Source organism: Nelusetta ayraudi, unplaced genomic scaffold, assembly GCF_046127955.1.
Source record: "Nelusetta ayraudi isolate G7.1 ecotype Tasmania unplaced genomic scaffold, CSIRO-AGI_Nayr_v1 ptg000124l, whole genome shotgun sequence".
NCBI lineage: Eukaryota > Metazoa > Chordata > Actinopteri > Tetraodontiformes > Monacanthidae > Nelusetta > Nelusetta ayraudi.
In genome coordinates this window covers 400343-407109 of record NW_027466174.1, presented here as the reverse complement: position 1 = coordinate 407109, position 6767 = coordinate 400343, and positions in this window count along the sequence as shown.

Sequence of the window (6767 nt, the reverse complement as noted above, 5' to 3'; positions counted from 1 at the left end):
TGCGCTGAATGGTGGAGTGGGGTGTGAGTCATGGACAGAAGCGAAAGGAGAGGAGAGAGAGCGTGCCGAGCTTTTCAGGAAGCCCACCACAAGGAAATTTCTCCACTCCTATTGTCGAGCGCCGGATTAAGTGTGCGCATGTGTGTGTGTGTGTGTGTGTGTGTGTGTGTGTGTTTGTGTGTGCGTGCACAGGCGTGTGTGTAAGTCTTATACAAACACACGAAACTTCAATGTCAACACTATTCACAGTCTTTTGAAGCTCGCATTTGGTTTAAGTCCACAGGTACGGTCCGCCGTTCAAAGACATTCTAATTGCACTGTGTTTTTTTTTTTTTTTTGTCGTGATTTTACACATGCAAGGTCTTCTTCTTCTTTAAAATCATTTAATTTACTGGAGAACTCTTGTTTTTCTTGTCAATTTGACTCAACTTCTCAGTGCTCCTGTTCCACCCTGTTCAAAAAGGTGGTGGGGGGGAAGGGGTGAGGGAGGGGGTGGGGGGGGGGGGGGGGGGAACGGTGGGATCCCCTGCAGCAGATGACAAAATTGTGAAGTTATGCATGTAAAGCAGCAGGAAAAGGCAACTGCTCGGAGCATGCTGATACCGCCGCGGAAAATGACAACACCCACAGGTCTTAAAGGATCTGCTGGGTAGCTCTGGAAACTGCCTCACTGAGGCCTTTAGTCATGAAGTATAAAAGAAAAAGGTCCAGCAGGTGGAGGAAGAGCAGCTGTCGCTGGAAAATGCTCACAATCACGATTTAAAGCAGAAAATGAGGACAGCACAGACACACACAGACACAGACACACTATAGGCTCAAAACTGATTCACACCATCATCTAACTTGCAGACTAGATTGTGAATTTATGTGTATTTATTCGCTCTTTTTTTTTTTTTTTCACTGCAGGCCTGTTCACCAGCAAAACGCCAGTCACAACCTCCAAGGTTTGCAGCTGCACAGCAGGACGACAACCACTCTGCGCACTTGGCCACATTGTTCATTTCATTGTTATGGATCATCTGTGCAAATTTTGACATTAATTAAATCCCACAGTCGGTGCCTATTAGAGAATTCTTCTCACAGCCTCAACCGTTCCAAAGGATCCTGACAAAGTGTGCTGCGAGTTGGCTCTGCCTGCAGGACGGAGGTGTAAACGGATATCTGGCACCGGCGGAGGAATAAACAGCTAAATCAAAGCAGCATTTATTTGCTGCACTTTGGGAAATAATCTTCTACCTTTCCCACATCTGGGCACAGATGTTAACTGACGTCTGCCGCTCTGCCTCTTTGCCATTGTGCAAAATCGACGTTACCATAAAGATTTCTACAAATGCTCTGTCTGTTTTTGTCCACATTTTCCTTCTTTTGCTTGTTCTCCTTTTCTGAATATGTGCGCTAGAAAAAAGTTCTGTACATCGGCCCTTGGTGATGTCACTAAGGGCCCACAAGCCTCTCGAATATCTCCTCCAGGTTAGTGGCAACAGTAGCGAGGTTTTCCTCCACCCAGTGAGACCATCTCCTGGCTTTTGTCATGGTGCAAACATGTGCAAGGTCTGACAAAGCATCAGTTTGAACAGGAAGCAAAAAGTTTTAGCAGTAAACACAGGGGGAAATGTGTTTTTCCTTTTTCCTGGAGATTTATTCAGAGCTTCTGGATCCGGCAGAGACTGTTTAGTTGCAGCACACCGTCTGTCAGCATCTTTTGGAACAGTCGCATTTTTATCTCTGACAGGTACCAACCGGGAATTTACCTGAAACCTGAAACCTTTAAGTGGTTACAAAACATGGTTTGTGATTGGGAATGTTATAAATCTGAATGTGTTTTTGGCCTAATAATAAACATACACGCAAACAAATATGAGTGACTGCACGATCAAGGTAAGAAAGAAGTTAAACCCCAGAAATCCAGAAAACTTTGTTAGATATGTGAAGATCTCTTGGGCTATTTTTTTTTTTTTTTTTAGAAAATCACTCCAGGCAGAAAAATGAAGATGTGTAAATAGGTACAGACTGGGACATTTCCAACAATCCCAGAAGGCCTCTCATCCACGGCTAATAACTGAGGTCAAAGCTTTGGCTCGCCTGGAGCCGCGGACGCAACCTTTGTTGGCCGATTGAAGTTTCCTGAAACGTCATAAACAGCATTGGCTGTCGAGAAGCGAGCTGCTTTTGTACCAGGCTGTAAATATGTTTATAACCTCCGTTTCGGGCTGGATTTGTCAGCCCCCAAATGTTGGCAGGTAGCTGATGTGAATCACTGTGTGGCCGCAGCCCTGCTGTCACCGATCCTTCCAGTGGTAGATTTTTGCTCAAATCCTCTGCGGGTTATTTTGGGACGAGCTCTCCCAATAATCCGTCTTCATTTTATAGCCTATCTGTAAGAATTATGTGTAACAGAAGTATTTGGATCATAAAGTGGGTCAGGTCTGCTGAACTGTAAGTAACCAGCTGTCCTGAGTAAAATACAATATGTCTGGATTTCTTCCACGCACCAAAAAACAAACAGAGGCGAAATGAAAAAAAAAAAAACTCTGCTGGAAGGAGGCTGGTTGTAACGCTGCCGCTGCTGCCCACACAGGCTGCGACCCCGTTGCCCAGACTGACGCCGAGCTCCCACGGAGCACAAAGCCCACCAAATACCTCGGCGTGAACGTCTGACTGTTACACACGAGTGATTGTTCGCCAAAACGGAGAGGGAGGTTATCGACTTATTGGTAAAAAGTGAGGCTTGTCAGGAGATTTGCTGCCCAGAACTACCCTCCGCTCCCGACTCTCCCTCAAACCATCAATCACGGGTGAAAAAAAAAAAAAAAGAAAGAAAAAGAAACACCCGCCCTCAACAGTCTCAAGCACCAGGTGTCAACGCGGCACGAGTCAGTGCCGAAGGTTCTTGCATTGCTGGCCGTGACGGCTGAAACTACATTTTGACAATCAATCAACGACACAGTTTTCTGCTACATTTTTTGTTGACATTTAAATCTGATATAGTTATATCTGTTTTACAATAAAAAGTTATGATGGTACTTATTACTTCACTTAAAAACATAAGAAAGTGATCGGCAATAAGTGTCGTGAGTCATCCGATTTCCAAGCCTTCAATCTGATTTATGGCCACAGAAGTATTTTTTTTTTTATAATTCAAACATTTGATAGTGTTTGAAGATTGGAGTAAAGCCTGCATTAATAAGTCCACTGATATCTGTTAGAAATACGGTGTTAAAAAATCTCTACGGGAACGCAAACATCAGATTAAGTGACGTCCGAAAAGCGCCTGACATCTGACTCCCCGTCCAACAACCACATTTTCATGGAAAACGGAGAGTTGTTTTTTAAAAAAAAAAGGAGGTCAAACCGGTCGATGGTATTAGCGGGCTGCGACTGTCAACTGTCTCGACATGTGCGCGTAAACACAGGTTTGAGGGCCCTCCTGGTAAAACACATTGGGCCAAACACGGTTTTGTTTGTTTGTCAGGTGGATGATCCTGCGCAGATGTCACCGCAGATGTCGGACGGAACGGAATCATTCGAACACACGGCGCCGTCCGCACATGAAAGCATCGACGTTCGAAACGTTTGTAATTGACCATCTGATGGCGGTAGTGTGTGTGTGTGTGTGTGTGTGTGTGTGTGTGTGTGTGTGTGCAACGTGTGCACGCCGTGCTGGATCACTATCGTGGGGATGAAAGATGAGTCATCAGCGCTCAAAATGACCTAGTTTGGTTTCGCACCGGGACATCTTTAGGGGCCGCGTGCAAAAATAAAACCCAAAAACTCACCAAAAAAAAAAAGGTTGCGCCACCATGAGTCACAGAATTTAAAGGAGAAGAAGCGGCCGCGCACGTGAACGACAAAAGTCCCGGTTGACTCAAGTCATCATGATTCATTAGACCTCTTATCTTTTTTGTGTGGAGATACGAGCGGATGAGAAGAATCGTTTTCTGAATCATCCATCAAATCACTGCAGAATATTAAGGTCAAAAGGGCTCCTGCAATTAAAGGCCCGGTGCGAGAGAGACAGCAGCACCTACAAGTAAGAAAGGGAACTGCAAACAAAGCCTGACGTCCCACTTGCACCAGTGGTGATGTCAAGGTCAAAGTCACGCTACTATAGAAACTTTGCAAAGCAAAACTTTGTTTATGCAAATATAAATGCTAGTCTGCTATTAGCAAATGAAATGCAAGTTATTTCTTTTCAGCCTCTTCATCTAACTAAAACATGACATTTTCTGTTCATTTTAATGGCACTAGATCCATTTAAATGTCGCCCACTTTGCTTTTCACACATCATTATGATGCTTTAAAGAAAACGGTCCAGATAGAAGCTTGAAAACATGAGCTGAGTTTATGGAGCTTGCGTTACCTGCATTACCTCCGCAGCACATAAAAAGTTATATACCAAAAACCAAAAAAAAACCAAAAAAACAAAAAGAAAAGTTGTTGCTCTATTATCAATGACAAAACATATGCTTTCCTGGCCCCGTAAACTCCCGATGAAAGCCGCACTGTGTTGAAGCCGTGTCTGGTTCAGGTTAAGGGGTAATTATATGACAGTGTAGCTCAGCCCAGCTAGTTTGTAGCCTGGAGGAAGCACAATCACGGCTGACTGTCGTTTCCTGTCCAATGGGATGGTTGCAGCACACAAGTCTGGGGCAAACAGAGAGCTGGAGAGCAGAGGAGAAGAGAGGGGAGGAGAGGCACAGGACCAGCGGCAGTCGTGCGTATTTGAAGTTTGGAGCAGAGTTTAGGACGGTTGCGGTCTTCAGACTTTGTTTTTGCAGAAGTGCAACAGAAGAAGGGAAGGAGAAGAAAAAGAAAACATACATCCCAATACAAAGAGCATTTGAGCAGACCTCTGCACTGCAGGGACACACACACACACACACACACACACGCACACGCACACGCACACACAAACTTCCCAACATCTGGTGAGCTGGAGGACGCGGCACACAGAGGAACTTTAGGAGAGTGAAGTATTTCTTGCTGGACAGAATATGCGTTGACCGGGACCCGGACAGTGTGGCACACCGAGGAAAGAGCGACTTGTTAACCGGGGAAAGTGGTGAGAAGCGGCGGCCGAGAGACGAGCAGCAGCAGCAGCAGCAGCAGCAGCAGGAGCAGCAGCAGCAGCAGCAGCAGCAGCAGCAGCAGAAGCCCAGCTGGAGCGGCCGGAGAATGAATTAGCCCCGGAGCTTCTCGGCTGCCCCGCGTCCCAGCCAGCCAGAAGGTGAGGGCTTTGTTTTTGTCGCTGACCAAAGTTGCGTGGAAGTTTATCTGTTTATCTATTTATTTATTTATTTATTTTTTGTTACGTCTTAAATCCAGAGCGAGGCAGGAGCTTCACGGTGAGGCAGCGAGCGTGCAGGGACTCGTTTAGGGGAAGCAGACATGTAATAAAGGTAAACAGAATACGCCCGTTATTAGTTAACTCTAACAACCCCTCTTATTGTACCGAATCACGGCATGATATATTTTCCCTAAGAGGAACTGGTATATATATATATTTTTTAATATATATACATATATATAGGTTGCTCTGAAAGGCTGGTTGGTGTTGTGTTTTCTTCTCTCGTCTCGGCTAAAAGTTGCGTCTTTATCTCCGGTCGCGAAACTTATTCGAACTTTTATACTTTCAAACTGAGCACGTCCCAGTTTGACTGAGGTTTATAAAGGTGTATTTAGCGAACACGCAGCTTCGTCAAGTGTTTTCTCAGGGGTGGGGGGAAGAAAAGAGGAAAAAAAGAAGAAAAAAAAATCAAATGTAGGTTGTCAAAACTTTTCGGTAGGCAGTGAAGTGAAGAAGAAGAAGAAAAAAAAAAAGAAAAAAAAAACACGGGAACGCGCAAACAGCTGTCCGACCGAGCGCGCGGGCGCGCGCCAAACACACGTTGGCACGTGACACACGTGCAAAGCGAGCAGATCGGTACGACCGGTGTGTGAGTCAGAACGGGTCCGGCTCAGGTGTGAACCAGGTGAAGAGTCCCGGAGGGCCCGGCAGCGCTGAGAATAAGGCCAAAGCCAGCTGACAGGCCATCGGTGGCTGCTGCCCGCTGCTCCACTGTGGAGTCCTAGAATCATGGGGGGGGGGGGCACAAATATTTTAACACACGGAATCAGGCAATTACTTGTTTCATTTGTTACTGTGGTGTTTCTAAGTAGAACTGACACGTACAAAACTATGAACCTCGTGAGAAAGTCAACGTGACTCGTACCGCATTGTGTTTGCTGTCATTTACAACTGAAATTATTCTTTTGTTTCCCCCGACTGAATATTTTATCTCAAACCTACAATATAAAAGTATTACGCATCATGCCCCCCCACACCCCACACCCCCAACCCCCACCCCCCCATATATCATATTAGAATATTAACTTTGTTATTTGAATTCACTTTAAAACCTTAAAATGTTTTTCTCGGGAGCAACTTACTTATTGTCACACCTGCGAAAGTTGTAATGCGAAAGCTGAACAGTACTACAAACACAATCGAAACACCGAACTCAGATCTTTGGGCCAGTGAGAAGATAGAGGCCTTGACGCACTGGGTGAATAAGAGCAAAAAAAAAAAAAAAGAAAAGAAAAGGAAAAACATGAACATGTGAAATGTTCAAATCAAGAGTCATCACACCGCGAGCAACACAACAACAAAAAACACTGGAAATGAATGAAAATTACTCATAAGGGAGTTTGACCTCCTCCTTAAAGAGTTGACGCTGCTACGTCCAGAAGTATTTTAGGACGAGGCTCGGAGTTTAACAGATCCAAGA